This window comes from Grampus griseus, assembly GCF_964374135.1.
Source record: "Grampus griseus genome assembly, chromosome: 15".
In the NCBI taxonomy this organism is placed as follows: domain Eukaryota; kingdom Metazoa; phylum Chordata; class Mammalia; order Artiodactyla; family Delphinidae; genus Grampus; species Grampus griseus.
The window spans coordinates 17226205-17243425 of NC_139009.1; the positions used below are offsets into that span (position 1 = coordinate 17226205).

At 46.3% G+C, this 17221-nt stretch overlaps 1 pseudogene across 1 annotated transcript in view; it reads right to left on the bottom strand.

The window, feature by feature from the left end:
• LOC309833761 (5'-nucleotidase domain-containing protein 3-like) overlaps nt 1–10838 on the bottom strand; it is a 79790-nt pseudogene extending 68952 nt beyond the window's left edge. Inside the window, exon 1 of the transcript in view lies at nt 10726–10838. The product of the transcript in view is annotated as a 5'-nucleotidase domain-containing protein 3-like (transcript). The remainder of the gene's footprint in view (nt 1–10725) is intronic.
• Between the last annotated feature and the right edge of the window lie 6383 nt (nt 10839–17221).

Genomic DNA, 17221 nt, shown 5'->3' on the forward strand with positions numbered 1-17221 from the left:
AATGCTTTATGGAGCTTTTAGGGCCTTCAAAATACAGCACTGTAGCTAAAATTGGGCCATTCCCCAAGCAACAGGATTGGAAGCAGGATGTTAGAGGAAGAAAGCATTCTTTCAGAACATGGAAAGCTGTTGTCCTTTTCTTGCAACCCAGATGGTGTGATCTGAGGGCGACCGAACAGCATAAGCCTCTCTGCTCAGAAACCCCTGTCCCCTCACTGTCTGACCTCACGCTGAGAATCTCTGTCAGTTCATTTTAAAAACAAACAGGCCACTCAAACCATAGAACTCTAGGGTAGAAGGGACCTCAGTGGCCATTCAGGTCAATCCACCCATGTCTCAGTGGGGAAAATGCAGGTCCAGAGACTCAGCCAGAATCATACAATTGGTCATCGATAGAACTTAGACACAAGCCAAGGCCCCTGAATGGCCAGCCTGGTACCTTGTCCATTGCTCAGCGTTACAGAGTGAATTGTGCCCCACACGTATAAAAGGTATGTTGGCACCCTAACCTCCAGCACCTCAGCGTGTGACCTTATTTGGAGATGGGATCTTACAGAGGTAAGCGAGTTAACCTGAGGATATTAGGGTGGCCCTAATCCAATATGACTGCCGTCCTTATAAAGAGGGGAAATCTGGATGCAGAAATAGATGTGCAGAGAGGGAAGACGACGTGAGGAGACAGGGAGAAGCACCCTCTGCAAGGCAAGGGGGAAGATTTTGAACAGATCCTTCCTACACAGCCCTCGGGAAGAAGCAACTTGCCAAGACAATAAATTCCATCGTTTAAGCCTCCCAGCAGCCTTAGCAAACAAATATCACACCCTATATCCACTGTCTGGAGCGGACTGTGTGTCTGTGTAAATGTCTGTGTAGATATGCAGGCTTTATTTCACAGTTCAGGTGTCTCTAAACCTTGACTTCTTTAAAAGTCCAAAGATACAATTTCCCTAAAAGTATCTTTTACAAATGCTAGCCTCTAAAAGGCACACATTTGGTCAAAACCCAAGGCCAGGCCAACAACCCTAACAAGCAGATACTATTATTAACTCCATTTTCGGGATGAAGTCCCTTGGAGAGGTTGCAAAAACTGCCAAAGAACAACCACTGAGCAAGTGGCAGAGTGGATTGCAAACCCAACTCCATTTGGTTCCAGAGCACAAATTCCTGAGTAGTATACTGCACACAAGGTAGGGAGCTTCCCATCACCAGCAGTGTTCAAGCAGAAGGCGGAGGGCCACCAGTGAAAGATACTTTCTAAGGAATCCCTTCCCTTGAAGGAGAGGGGAAGTGAAGCGTTTTCTAAGGCCCCACCAGCCCTGAGCTGCCCTGAGTTTACAATCCTATAATTACGGCTGGTTTGAGGATTCAAGGGAAATTTCAAAGAGGAAGGAAGATGAGAATATGAATCAGAGTTACTATAGACAGAAAGGGAGTTAATGTTTTAATGTTGGCAGAGGAAGACTTCAGTAGACAGGAGGAAATTAGGAGGAATAGCAAGGAAGGTGTTAACAGGATTTGAGTTCTTGGGCTTTCCTGGTTAGACGATGCCCAAAGCTCCAGCCCCACCAACCTCTATGCTGAGTGTGGAATCACGTGAGCCTCTCAGTTCAGCCTCCATCCTGTGTGCAGCCTGATTAGACTCAAGTGAACCCTTGCAGATTTAAAAGTCACACAGTATTAAGGATGGATATAGAGCTGATGTTCTGAGCTCTTCATTTAGCATTTTTTTCCAGCCCTAAGTTAAACACATACACACACATAATGCTTCCACCATGCTACGAGCTAAATTCTGCTGGTGTCTGAGTGCCCACGTATCTTATATTATCCTTCATGTGAGCTACATGCACACGCAGTGGAGGGAGAGTAGGTCTCAGAGCCCTCAGTTCCCAGAGCAGCTCCCGAATTTATGCGGAGTCAGAATGACAGTCATTTGAAGGGCGGCTTTCCGTCTCTGCCAGAGCTCAGGCACCAGACACGGGCTTCCTGATGCGGCAGCCGCAGAACATAAAACTTGCTCGTTTTCAAGCTAAGTTTTCATTTTCTCTGGTCGGTTTCAACAGGTTGCTGTGCAGAGGATCCACTCAGTACGTGACATTTTCTCAGCTTGCTTCAGAAGAGGAAAGGCAGACTTCCAAAACCCACCGAAATGTTTTTCTAGGTCAGTAGGAGAAAAGAGTGGTTCAGAATCCTGGCACTGGCTCCCTGGAGAGGCTGGTGAGGGGCTGCTTACGGGGGGAGAGGATCGCCTTGGGGCTGCTTGGCATCAGCTAGGTGAGCTGGACCAGAAGAGAGACTCAAATCCCATACGCAAACGTGGGTGCCCCAGAGCGCAGGGGGTCGGCACCTCAGGAAAGGAGGCTCAAGCTTCACCTCTGCCCGCCGAAAGAGCAGACCCTGCTTACTTCTCCCGCTTTCTAGAAAACGCTCAATGCAAACCTTAAATCTGTCAACCTTCATCAGTTTGTGAGACACATCTGTTCATTTCTGCCAAAGGAAATGGGAATTTCTAAGAGAGGGAAAATAAACAAAGCCACATGTAGAGTACCTTGAGTATCTTGCATCTTTAGAGAAGTGCTGCTGGTGACTTGGATTCTTAACTGCTTGCTGCACCTCTTACGTAGATGCCAGCAAACAGCCAGCTCCCCAGTCACAAAGGGCTCCTTCAGAGCATGGGACGGGGGACTTCCTTCTCTCCAGCAGCCAGGCGTTCAAAGCTCTCCTTTCGTACTTCCTTGAAAAAGCTATTTTCATCCTAGGTTTCTGGTATATTTTTCACCCCATCACCGCCACCTATCAAATGATATTTGATCACTGATTGCCTTTTAATGATTCCATCATGACCGCCTCTCATATTGTAAGCTGACGCAAATCCTCTTTGGAAGTAGCTGGTTATAAAAAGCACCATCACAAAGTGTTTAAGTTAAAATGGGTGGAGGGACTCAGACTTGGAGGAAGAACCCTTCCAGTGATTATACAGGGCATTTTGGAGCAAGAAGAGAATATCTATGTCTCAGCCCTCCAGTGGGAACACTGAGGTCAAGAAAGCAAATGAGACTTGCCCAAAGTCACCCAGCTCATCAGTGGCCAAATGGACTGAAAGAGAAGGTGTCTGATGACGACACGGTGCTAATTCCATCACAGTCACTGATCAGTCACTGATTCGGATACGTGGGGTCCCGGCCACCTCTACAGTTGCTGTTGCATCCACACCCCCTGCACGGACCGAGCCAGAGGAGTTGCTTTATTTCCCTTTTATCCTATTTGCTTTTCCTGCGGCCCTTGCTTAGACTGCAATGGAGTCTACTCTGCTTCTGAGGGTTACTATTTAGGGAGGGGGAATGGCATCCTCAGAGGTTGCGGGAGATGTGAGGCCATGGACCCACTGTGGCCTTGGCATTTTCCATGAAAACACGCAGGATGTAATTAAACATCAAGAGGACACCCGGGTGCCTGGAAGCAACATGCAAAATACATTATTTTTCCCCAAACTCCCAAATATCTTGTGTCAAGTTTCTTTCCTCCCACTCTGCAAGCAACACTTTGGGAAAAGCACAGATTTCTCTTGAGAATTTGTTGTTCTGCTTGTTCTTGGCTTGAAGTGACAATTCCTTGAGTGAAGATCCTGCGGCTGCCGTGGGAATAAGGAAACAGAGAGCGTGCACCTGCTGACGAAGAGCAAGGGCAATGAACCTTCAACGAACCGTGGCGAGTCCCTGCCTGATACCCTGCGAGGCTCCCCACCCGCGCGCCCTCACAGGATCGAGTTCAAACACCTTACCTGGTCCACAGGGGCCTCCCTGGCCTGCCCCTGTTGACCTCTCCAGCCTCAGCCCATCGCATCACCCCCTCCCCTTCATCCCACAACCCAGAAACACTCAGCTGGTGTAGCTCCCCAAACACACGGAGCCTGGTCTTGACCCTGGGCCTCTGCTCATGCAGCCCCTCCTGCCATTCCTCCAGTCTTCTGAGTTCTCCCTTCTCCCCACCCTGGGCCCTGAGGGGCCACTTCCTCTCTTACCCACGTGGCTTGATTTTTTCTTCTTGCAGTATAATATTATCCCAACTATTAGGAAGATGCATTTCATCCTAGAACTCTTCATCTTCCCCTCAAAGTTCAAGGGTCCCAGAAACTACCCAAAGGGTTGACTCTTCCCTATAGGTCATGCACGCTGGGGTCACTTCTGGTTTTCAGTGTCATGTCCTTTGTGGTCCCAGCAGGGAAGCTATCTAAATCCTGCTTCAGCCTCAGGGCTTTGAGCCACGGGTCCTCTTTTTCTACAACCACCGTGACCAGTAAAACACCTTTATTTCTCTGTTTCTTGGGAAATATCCCATGACCATCAATACTTCTCTCTCCTCCACCCTAGGAACTTTGGAGTCTCTTAAAGCCCCGAGGGGTCAGCTGGTCATGGCAAAACTAGAATATGGATAAAACTCAGGAACTCAGAACTCAGGAGACCCAAGGCTTTTTCTAAGTGTTAAGATGAGTAAACGTAAGTGGGAGGACATGACCCAGACATTTCCATGGGCTGAGTCAAGATTCACGATTTACACTTTGTTCAGATGATCTTCACAGGAATCATCTGAGGAGTATTTATTTTAAAATGCTGTGGCATAACTCTTTATATAATTATAGAATCACAGGCTGCTAGGACTTGCGCAAGATCTTCAATCCACCCACCTTTTTCAGATGGGGTGGCCGAGGCCAAGAGAGGAAAATTAAGGAATTCAAGCTTCTTCACTAGGACTAAGCCCTCTGTCCCCCACTGCCGCCTACAGCCACCTCATCCAGGGACCCGGCCTCTATTCATAGGCCCCTAAGTTACACACAGAGAAGGAATCTCTGCCCCTGTCACAGGATCTGAGAGCAGCTTCACATCTCCCAACTGGGGCCGCTACAGCGTATGCAGTTATTAGCAAGTCTGCCTGACAACATCAATAGCAAAATTTCCCTCTCTCCCCAAGGGACTAAGTGACTCCACACGGATGTCATGTTGTCTGAAGGTTCTTGTCCCTATTCTCTCTTTGTCCTTGAGCCCATCTCCTGGAGCAAGACAAACTGAGAGGGTTCTAGGGATCCTCCCTCCACTGTTTCCTGGTGGAATATCTCTTATAAATAGAATTTTCTTTGGGATTAAAAGTCCATCATGTACAGCAATTCAGAAGCTTCCATAGTTCAACACGAGTTCCAGATCTGCTTCCCTTCATACGTAGCTTTCTTCCAACCTTGGGTTCTTAAGTCTCACTATGTCTTCCCAAGGACCCAGAACTTTTTTTAAGACTTTATTTTTTTTTAGAGTAGTTTTAGGTTCATAGCAAAATTGAGAAGAAGGTACAGAGACTACCCATGTTCCCCTGCCCCGTCACGTGCACAGCCTCCCCATTAACAACACCCCCACTAGAGTGGCATGTTCGTTACAGTCGAAAACCTGCACTGACACATCATCATCCAAAAGCTTCAGTTTACATTAGGGTTCACCCTTTTTTTTTTTTTTTTACGGTACGCAGGCCTCTCACTGTTGTGGCCTCTCCAATTGCGGAACACAGGCTCCGGACGCGCAGGCTCAGCAGCCATGGCTCACGGGACCAGCTGCTCCGCGGCACGTGGGATCTTCCCGGACCGGAGCACGAAACCGTGTCCCCTGCATCGGCAGGCGGACTCTCAACCACTGCGCCACCAGGGAAGCCCCTGGGGTTCACTCTTGGTGTTGTACATTCTATGGATTTGAACCAACGTGTAACAACATGTATCCACTATTACACTATCATACAGAGTCTTCCTGCTATCTTAAACATCCTCTGGGCTCTGCCTATTCATCCCTCCCCCACCAACCCCTGGCAACCACTGACCTTTTTACTATCTTCATAGTCTTGCCTTTTCCAGAATGTCATATAATTAGAATCGTATAGTATGTAGCCTTTTTAGACTGGCTTCTTTTACTTAGTAATATGTATTTTAGATTCTCCCATGTCTTTTCATGGCTTGATAGCTCATTTATTTTTAGTGCTGAATGATATTCAATTGTCTGGATGTCCCAGTTTATTTATCCACTCACCTACTGAAGGACATGGTGGTTGCTTTCAATTATGAACAAATCTACTATAAACATCCATGTGCATGTTTTTGTGGGACATAAGTTTTCAACTTCTTTGAGTGAATACCAAGGAGTGCAACTGCTGGATTCTATGGTAAGAGCGTGTTTAGTTTTCTAAGAAACCATTACAGTGTCTTCCAAAGTGGCTGTTCCATTTTGCATTCCCACCAGCAGTGAATGAGAGTTCCTGTTGCTCTGCATTCTCTGCAGTATTTGGTACTGTCAGGGGCCTGGGTCTTGGCCACTCTAACAGGTACATAGTGGTATCTCACTGTTGTTTTAACTTGTGTTGCCCGGATGGCCTATGACATGGAGCATCTTCTCATATGTTTGGTGAGGTGTCTGTTAAAGCCTTTGGCCCATTTTTTAATTGGGTCGTTTGTTGTCTTATTGTTGAATTTTAAGAGTTCTCTGTATATTTTAGACGGCAGTCTTTTATCAGGTGTGTCTTTTGTGACCCAGAACTTCTGACTCTCTAATTCAGAGATAATTAAGACCCCTGGGATAGACCAGAGCTTTAGGATTCAGATTCCCACAGAGATGGGTCTGAACTAAGTGGAACCCCAGAGAGGACTCTGTCATGAGGAGTTTGATGAGTGACTCTGTTCCTATTGAGAAAAGGCAGTCCGTTCTTAGGAGGCAACACCACTGAGACTTTAGGAGTCAGACGCATACAGTCTCCAGATACCCACAGGGCACTCACTATGTTCTTCGTACTAAATCTAGCCATAGGCATAGGCATCATTGGTAGGAGCAGCAGTAATGTCTAGTATCATTGAGTACTGGTGCTTTCTGCGAAATATCTCATTTTATCTTCGGAATAATCTTATGAGGTAGTATGGTTGTGACAGGCTGAATAATGGCCCCCCAAAATGTCCACAACCTAAACCCTGGAACCTGTGAATATGTTACCTTTCATGAATAAAGGGGCTTTGCAGATGTGATTAAGTAAAGATCTTGGGATGGGGAGATTTTCCTGGATTATCTGGGCGGGCCTAACATCATTACAAGGATCCTTTAAGGAGGGAGGCAGGAGGGTCAGAGTAGATGTGATGATAGAAGCCAGAGTGATATGGAAGAGGGAAGATACTGAAGACGGAAGGGGACCATGAACCAAGGAATGCAGGTGTTCTCTAGAAGCCAGAGAAAGTAAGGAAACAGACTCTCCCCTAGAGCCTCCGAAAGAAGTATAGCCCTGCCATGCTAGATTTTAGCTCAGTGAGACCCATTTCAGACTTCTGACCTCCAGAATTATAAGATGACACATTTGTGCAATGTTAAGCCACAAAGTATGTGGTAATTGCTACAGCAGCAATATGAAACTAATACAACCATCATTATTCCCATTTTACAAATGAAGAAACAAAGATGCAGAGAGGTAAAATAACATTTCCTAAATGGTACATCTAGCAACTGGCAGATCCAGTACTTGAACCCAGGTAGTTTGATTCCAGAGCCAGGATTCTTAGCTACTAAACCATAATGCTAACTACTAATTGAATCCATGAATTAATAAATAAACAAATAATGAAGATTCATCCTCGAGGTTGTAGAGATTAGAATCAAGTTAAAAGATGATGTAGAAACAACAATACAGAACCCAGAAGGCATCAAACGCAGGTAAAACATATCTTTTTTGTACAAGAGTTTGTAGAAGAGTTACTATAAAATGAAATGATCAAGTTTTGCTGGTAGGAATGCAAAATGGTTCAGCTGTTGTGGAAAATAATTTACTGGTTCCTCGAAAAGCTAAACATAGAACCATATGACCCAGCAGTTCTACTCCTACACTTATACCCAAAAGAAGTTTAAAAAAAAGTACTGAAACAAATATTTGAATAGATGTGTTCATAGCAGCACTATTAACAATAGTCAAAAGGTGGAAATAACCCAAATGCCCATCAACAGATGAATGGATAAATAAGCTGCAGTACATACGTATGATGGAATATTATTCAACCGTTAAAAAGGAATAAAGTACCAATACATGCTACAACATACATGAATCTAGAAAACATCATGCTAATTGAAGGAAGCCAGGCACATACATTGTATGATTCTATTGATTTGAAATAGCCAAAACAGGTAAGTCCATAGAGAGAGAAAGCAGATTGGTGGTTGCCAGGCTGGGGTGGGGCTGGAGAGGCAGTAGAGAATAACCGCTTAACAGAAAAAAGGGCTTCATTTGGAGGCGATAAAAATGTTTTGAAACTAAATAGAGGTGGTGATTGCACAACACTGTGAATGCACTAAATGCCAATAATGATTAATTTTACATTATATGAACTTAGCCTCAATACAAAATAAAATAAAATAAAGGAATACTGAAAAAAATTATCAAGGAGGGCTTTCTAGAAGATGCAGAACTTATTCTGGGCCGTGAATGATGACTAGGATTAGACAGGCTAGGAGGAGATCGAATAGTAAGCAAAAACTTTAATTCCACACAACAGACATTCTTGCAAATCTGCAAGTTCCTGCACAGTCTTCCCCAGGCTCGCCTTACATAATCCCTCCCAAAGACTGGACCCAGCACTTAGAGATCCTGCAGGCATTATCAAGGGCACTCCCGCACATTTGCTGATGGCTTTACATAAATCATGTGAAAAAGAAGACTTACTGGAGAACAATGTGCTAATATCAGAAACACTGGGGCAAGCTCCAAGTGATGCAGAAAGCCAGAGAGCAACCCCAAATTAGTCCAGGGTTTGTGGTCAGGAGATCTGAGTGACTGTGCATCACGTGACCCACCTTCCACCCCTGGTGGCACTCACAGTTCTGTCATGCAGCCCATCCGCCATGATCTACCTGGCCCTTCCCCACCATTACCTGACTTCTCCTAGAATTCCTGTCAAGGCCACAGGTCAGGTGTCCCTGAAGAGCTACAGGGGTCTAGGGAGGGCAGTCCTCTGTAAGAATTTTTTTAAAACCCAGCTTTTCTCAGTCATCAATCACACGGCCTGAGGAGCAAAGAAAATGCCAATGGTCTCCCTGAAGGCAGAAGGCTGGATCCACCTTTCTTCAGGAAGCAGAAGCAGTTCAAGGCCCCAAGAGTGAGTGAGGTTTGCTTCCACTCCCTGCCCCTCTAAGGAAGGATTTGAGGAACGGCTTTGAGGAACTCAAGGCAGAACTCATGTCTACACCCAGTTTTCTAACTCTGAGCTCCAAATTACTTCTGTGGGAGCTTCCCAATGCTGTCTTTGGTCACACACTGGGGTCCTCTGGTTCCTTCCCACAAGCCCAGCCATCAGTCACAGCAGGATGGGAAGCTGCGTGGAGAGAAGTAATGAGAGACGTTCAGTTCTGTTTACAGATTGCTTTCAGCCCTGTGGAGAGAGGTACTTCTAAATGTGAAGTGTTACTGCCACACAAGGAGGATGTGTGACTGACAGCTTTGCCTGACCTACCAAGGCTCAGGGCAAAGCCACCGCCCCCGTCCGGGGCCCTCATTCCTCATGAAGAAACAGGGGCACTGGCAATAGAGTGCATCTCTTCTCCAGGCAAATGCATCGTCCCATCCAAGTCCAGAGACCTTTCCTCTGAACTCCTTCAACCCTCCCTATTTGCATACTCGCTGGGTATGTCACAGACAGCCTCGTTCATTACCTTTGTTATAGGTATGCCTTTCATCTAGTACCAGCCTGGCAATTCATCCAGGGGGCAGAGTTGGTTTTCTTCATCCTGAACTCTCATTGAATGTGTCTTGGTGCCTGCCCATATATACGCTGGCTGACCGAAAGTTGTGCGTTTATATTCCTGCTCCTGTGTCACCAATACTGCAAGCCTTTATGATCTCAAGATTTATGCAGACAAGTAGTAAAATTGTTAACATTTATTGCATGCCTATTGTGTGCTAAGCACAGTGCTACGTGCTTTATACGCACTTTCTCCAAACCTTATAACTACCTGCAAGCATCCTATTCTCAGGGGACAGTGAAAGGCAGTGCCCTCTCTACATCCTCAGCTCTCTCTCTCCCTGAGCCACACCAACTAGTTTCCACTCCTACCTTCCTGCCACTCCCCCAAAATTGCCTCTTCTGATATTGCCTACAACCCCCGTGTTGCCAGAACCGATGGCTACTCTTTGGAGTTCGTCTTGCTGAACCAAGCAGCATGCCACCGGGCTGACCACCCCTCGATCTGGAAATATTCTGCTCTTAGCTTCTAGACATCATGCTGCTGGTTTCCCTTCTATCTCCTGACACCTCTGACTACTTTGTCTCAGGCTCCACAGGGGTTGAGGGAGAAGTTCTGGGGCCAGATTGCCGGGTTCCTACCCTAAGCTCCTCCAACTACTAACTGTGACCTTGGATACCTGCTTACTTCATAGGGTTATTGTGAAAATAAAGAAATAAATTCATGCAGCACCTTTAGAGCAATGCCTAGCCCACAGTAAGCCCTCCATGAAGGCTGGCTCTTTGTAAGGTCATTATGATAACCTATTATCACACCATGTCTAGATTTTGAAGTTCACAGAGCCATTCTGGGTCCTCGTCTCATCTCACTTTCACCTAAGGCAGCCTCACTCATCTCCGTGATTTCCGATGACATCTGTATGTTGGCATCTCCAAATTCCTATCCCCAACCCAGATCTCATTTAAGCTCCAGGCTCATGTATGCAATCGCCTACCCGACACATCCATTTGGACGTCGTGCAGGCACCTCAATCGACACGTCAGAAACTGAACGTTCCTCTTCCACTTGGCCCTCCTCTGCCTTCTTCATCATGGACAATGGCACCATCGTGCACCAGTGGTGACTTAAGTAAGAGGCCATGGGATCATCACTGACACTTCTTTTTCTCACACCTCCCACAGTGAATTCATTGCCACAAGCTTCCAATTTCACCTTTAAAGGATATCTTAACTCCATTTCCCTTTTCAACATTTCACTTGCTATCACCCTACCCCAAGTTGCAAATCTCCCTGTTTTATCTTTACCAACCCTAGATTCCTTTACTTACTTGCAACAATGAGGAAGCTCTTGGTGGTGGCGGTGGTGGTATCCTTTTAATGTTTTAATGTAAGTCAAATCATGAAGTCGATCTACACTTAAAACTTTCCAATTGTTTCCCATTGAGAAGAGATTTTCTCCCAAGAGAAAATCCAGTTCCTCACTGTGACCCTCAAGGCCCTTCAGTCTCTGCAGTGTCATCTTGCCACCATCTCCATGGCTGGCCCTGCTCCTGCTGCACTGGGGCTGCCTCCCTTCTCCGGCCTGCTGCCTTAGCCCTTTTGTTCTCCGAACTGCTTTGGCAGCCTGGGGAAGCTTCTGGAGCCCTGCTTGGGATGTTTGTTAGTGTATAAAATAAAATGCATAGAATTACAAAGGAAACAAATTATATCAAAATACAGTTGTCAAAATATTATTTTAAAAATATATGTGGGGGGGCTTCCCTGGTGGCTCAGTGGTTGAGAGTCCGCCTGCCGATGCAGGGGACACGGGTTTGTGCCCCGGTCTGGGAAGATCCCACATGCCGCGGAGCGGCTAGGCCCATGAGCCATGGCCGCTGAGCCTGCGCGTCCGGAGCCTGTGGTCCGCAATGGGAGAGGCCACAGCAGTGAGAGGGCCGCATACCAAAAAATATATATATATATGTGGGGACTTCCCTGGCAGTCCAGTGGTTAAGACTTCGCCTTCCAATACAGGGGGTGTGGGCTCGATCCCTGGTCAGGGAGCTAAGATCCCACATGCCTCACGGCCAAAAAACCAAAACAGAAGCAATACTGTAACAAATTCAATAAAGACTTTAAAAATGGTCCACATCAAAAAAAAAAAAGTCTTTAAAAAATTAAAATTTAAAAATTAAAAAAAATAAAAATAAAAATATATGTGTGATGTACCACTTTGGTGAGGGATTTTGATAGCGGTGGAAGCTGTGTGTATAAGGGGCGGGGGGGTGGGTAGGAGGTTTATGGGAAATCTGTGTAGTTTCTGCTTAGTTTTGTTGTCAACTTTAAGCTGTTCTGAAAAACATCCCTTAAAGAATTCAATTGTGATGTAGCAGTAAACATGTACTTCTTTCTTTCTTTTTTTAAAATTTATTTATTTTTGGCTGCATTGGGTCTTTGTTGCTGTGCATGGGCTTTCTCTAGTTGTGACAAGCGGGGGCTACTCTTCATTGCGGTGCGCAGGCTTCTCGTGGTGGCTTCTCTTGTTGCAGAGCACGGGCTCTAGAGCGCAGTAGCTGTGGCACACGGGCTTAGTTGCTCCGCAGCATGTGGGATCTTCCCAGACTGGGGATCACACCTGTGTCCCCTGCACTGGTGGGCGGATTCTTAACCACTGCGCCACCAGGGAAGTCCCAACATGTGCTTCTTTATCAAGGCATTAACTAACAAGATCCAGCAATGGGTCTAATAACTACCATAATTTCAACGTGATATAATAGCTGCAATTTTCACCGGTGTCAACGTCATACACAGTCACCACTAACACTACCGTGAAATAAGGCCAAATTGAGCCTTATTGTCCAAACCAAATTCTCTCCCTTGCTCTTCGACTAAGTAACTCCTACTAGCCCTTCAGCCCCAGAATTCCCTTCCTTGACCCCCCAAACTAAGGGAAGACCCTCTTCTGTTACCCTCTGTCCCTATACCCCATTTTTATATCTCCAAATTTATCTCAAATTATAATCACATATGCATTTGCTTGCCTGCTTAGTAACTATGTCACCAGATTGAAAGCTCTGTGAGACTGGAATGATACGTACTCTGGTCAGTGATGGAGACACAGGAGGGCACAGTTCAATGAAGGGAGGAATGAACGAATGAGTTGCTCGTAACTGGCAATGCATCAAGGCTGTAACAACTCCTCAGGTTTTGCTCCTTCCCTGTGCCACACTAAAACATGTTAAGAGCTGGCTTCTGCTTTACACACACGTACCTTCTTTTATTATCTTCCACTGATCTCTCTGCTCAACAGAAAAGTTACCTATGTCAGCCTTCAGAGAGGTTATCTTTACGAAAAATATTTATAGTTCCAATGGTAGCTTTTGCTGAGAAATGGCCCAAAAATGGGTTCATGATTTTAAGTTATTTTTGTGAAAAGTTAAACGATTTCCAATCTATTCAGTTCCTAAGAAATAGACTGCGATGATAATAGTAATAATAAACATTTACTGAGTGTTCTAGGCACTCTTCATATGTTAGCTCATTTAGTCTTTACTGTATCCCTACTTCACAGTTTAGGAAAGGGAGACACAGAAACGTGATGAGCCCAAGCCAACAACTACACCCTGTTCCCCCTCCACCACCGTATGTACCTATTTTAGATTTTTCTCCATCATCCCCAAGAGCCTGAGATTTGATAACAGAGATTCTTAATGCAAACAGATTCTCGGAGGGGTGGCACCTTAACCCATTCATCTCAACTAATACACTACCCAGGACTAGTCTATCATCAAGTCAGCTAGTCGTTCACCTTGGGAATCAAAAAGCAATGATACAAGTTCAAAGTTCAAGGCTCAAAAAACCTGCCTGGGGAACAGGGGTCATCACATTAGCGATGCCCAGAGCAATACACATGGGAGTGGAGGGGCAAGTGAGGGGAGGATGTGTAGAACAGAATATGCCACCCCAAAATTACCACTCTGGCATAAGGATTATTTTGAGCTAAAAACAATTGAGAAAAAGTGGACACAGGATGAGTTCTCTACAGTCCCCCTGTCTACCTGAAAACAGATCCTAACTCCCGCCTGGGGAGGTGTCCTCCCTAATCCACTTCCTATACTAGGAGGGGAACAACAACCCTATCACCAGAGGTGTGATGGCACCAAAAGAGTTTACACAAACCTTACTAACTAGTCCTCAACTACCAGCAGTTTCCCCATATACTTGCCTTCCTTCAATTTGCTGACCGCAGAATCTCAAAATCCCCTTCCTTTGTCTTGTCACTTCTCTGTAAATTTATCCTCTTTTCCCCAGATGGTTTAAAAGCCTCTAAGCCTAGCTTTTTCTCTGGGAGTTTTCTTTCTATGAAGCCCTCCTGTGCCACCTAAAACTTTTAACATCAAATAAATTTGCATGCCTTTTCTCCTGCTAATCTGCCTGTTGCCAGCTTTTCTTGTTTTTATCTTTTTGTTTTTTCACAGACCTAGCCAGAGAATAGAAGAGGGTAGAGGAAACTTTTCCTCCCCTACAGATGACAGATGAAAGCACCAAATTCCAGCTCAGAAGAGCCAGACCTTACAAATATTTCCTCGTTGGGTTAGGTTTAAAGCTGGGTTAAAATTAGAGTTTGAATCTACAGTGATAAGATTTATTTATAGTTAACATCTGGACCAAGGTAAGGGTTAGGATCAGACTGTAGGTTAGGATGAGAACCCTGTTTCAAGTGAAGCTTGGTTCAGGCGGGGCTGGGCTTCCACCTAGACCTTAGCGTTAGGTTGTGTATTGGAAGCTGTTGAGATCTGGTTTGGGGTCAACGTTAAGAGTTGAGAGTTATTGTCACAGTCCAAACTGCCTCAGGAAAATAAGCTTGGAGGTCCTACTAAAAGTAGTATTTAGGTCTGAATTCAGGTCTTTAAGAATGTTGTCCTTCAGGTTACTGACAAAGACCAGAGGAAGGATGTGTTTTGAGTAGAGAGGTGAGATAGGTTTATGTGTGTTGGTAAGTGCAGATGACAGTCTGGGATTGCAGCTGGTGTAGATAACGCCACAAATCTAGAAGGCGTATGGTAGGCCCTACTGCTGCCTAGAGCAGTTTTGCCCCTGGGTCCCTGGTGTTGCTGTAAGCCTGATGGAGAATTCCAGGGTTCCAGACCTTTCCCCACCTGAGAGTCACTGCAGAACCAGCCCTCCTACCCTGGCTTGCTCACATTTCCCACTCTCAAAGCAGCAGCCCGTATCCCTCAGAGAAAGTGAGGGGATACCTGAATCCCCACACCACAGCCTCAGTCCCAAACAGCTCTGATTGGCCCTCATTCAAGCCTCTTTTCCCAGGGCGCTGGACTTGGAGCTGAGTACCTCAGCCTGGAGGGAATGTGGGGGACGGTAAATGGCGAGCACTGAGCCCCCAAACAAGAGGAGTGAGGAACATGTCAGACTAATGGACAATTCCCAGAACAGTGCTGGCCTCACCCAGATACCGCAACTCTCTCTGCTCTGGTGGTGGTAGGTGGGCCTTGTCCAGAGGAGAGGCCACCACGGGAGCCTCATAAGTGAAATCAAACTGCAGAGTTTGATTCTGATGATTTAGCTGCCGAGAAACGCCAGGGATTCATTTCAGTCATCAGGGTAGTAACAACAAGGAGACATGGCCCCCAATTAGGAAAGGACACACGACACGTCTATGATACACAACACAGCAAAGAGCACAGGGAAACTCGGCCTGGTTTAGGAGACCTCAAGCTTGCAGAGGCTCTTCTCCACTCCTTCCTGGGACACCAGGATCTGATTTGAACAACAAATACCCACACTCTTCAGAAAGCTTTCCTGAGAACCATTTGAAAAAGCAATCAGAAAAGAAATCACCCTTTTCCATTGGGAAAACTTTATAATTGGAGGTACATTCCTCCCCAAAGCCAGTACCAGATAAGAAGGAGGGCGCAGGGACCTGGGTTCTAACCTAGAAAATGCCACTCACTGTGCCACATTGAGAGGCTGGCTCCTTTGGGACTCGGACTGGCATCTGTGAAATTGGGGTAGCTGTGCGGCCCCACCTCCCAGGGTACTGGGGCCACGTTGTAAAGGAGCAACGCTTGATGCAGAAGCCAGAGAGCTCAAGCAAACGCACCTGTTACCTTCACAGATCGCACGTGTGAGATGCTCGAAGAGCAAGGACCGGGGAGATGGCGGAGTGCAAACAAACGTGCAGTTTGCCCCTGGTCCTGCAGGAACGGCTGGGCCTCCTCCGAGGTGGGCTCCTTCGACTAATTGACCCCCCAGTCACCAAGTGCTCTCACCACGCAGACTGCCTGTGTCCTTCCCTAATTTGGGGCCATTTCTCCTTGTTGTTCCTACACTGATGACTGAAATTAATCCCTGGCATTTCCCAACAGCTAAATCATCATAATCAAACTCTGCAGCTGCCAGATCTGCTGACTCAAACCCCCTATGTATTCATATGATATTTGCCGGGTAATTACAGAATAGAGGTAATTATATTCATGACTCCATTACTTTCATAATTTCAGAGACCCAGAAATCACTAAAAAAAATTCTCACAGGGCCCAGAGAAGAAATTCCTTCAATAACTATCCTAAGCCAGCTCTTATCCTGTTTGTCTCCTCACATAATTCTTTTTGGGTTTTTTTAAATTTTATTTATTTATTTATTTTTGGCTACGTTGGGTCTTCGTTGCTGCACGTGGGTTTTTCTCTAGTTGCAGCGAGCAGGGGCTACTCTTCGTTGCGGTGGGCGGGCTTCTCACTACAGTGGCTTCTCTTGTTGCAGAGCACAGGCTCTAGGCGCGTGGGCTTCAGTAGTTGTGGCACGCGGGCTCAGTAGTTGTGGCTCACGGGCTCTAGAGAGCAGACTCAGTAGGTGTGGCGCATGGGCTTAGTTGCTCCGTGGCATGTGGGATCTTCCCGGACCAGGGCTCGAACCCGTGTCCCCTGCATTGGCAGGTGGATTCTTAACCACTGAGCCACCAGGGAAGTCCCTCCTCACATAATTCTTTCTTCAAAACTGTCCCACTCAACAGTAGCACCTCCTGAGCTCCTCAATGAAGAGAGAAATCAGGGAGATGAACGCAGAGCAGGATAGGGTGGCCCCTGCTTGGTTAAGCCAAAAAGACTTTGAGTTGACTAGACCAATGTGCATTAGTTATAGTAACACTAACTACTGTATTACTTCAGTTAATTCCCAGGAGTTCTCAGGGGGTTAACACAATGACTGTCACAGTCCAATTCGGGTGCTTCTCGTCAGGCACCTCAGGGACCCAGGGTCCTTCGATCTTGTGGCTCTGCGCACTCTAAGTCCTTCAAAGGTTTCTCCAATCAGCTGACTGGAGAGACTTTTTAACTCCCTTGGTCCAGACGTGACACGCATCAACTCCACTAACATTCCTGTTGGCAACAGCTCATCACAGGAGCCACCCAAACTCAAGGGTGCTGATGAGTGTAGCCCTCACTGGCAGCCCCTCCCAGCAACAGCTCTGTGCTCCCGTGGAGAACACACACCCTT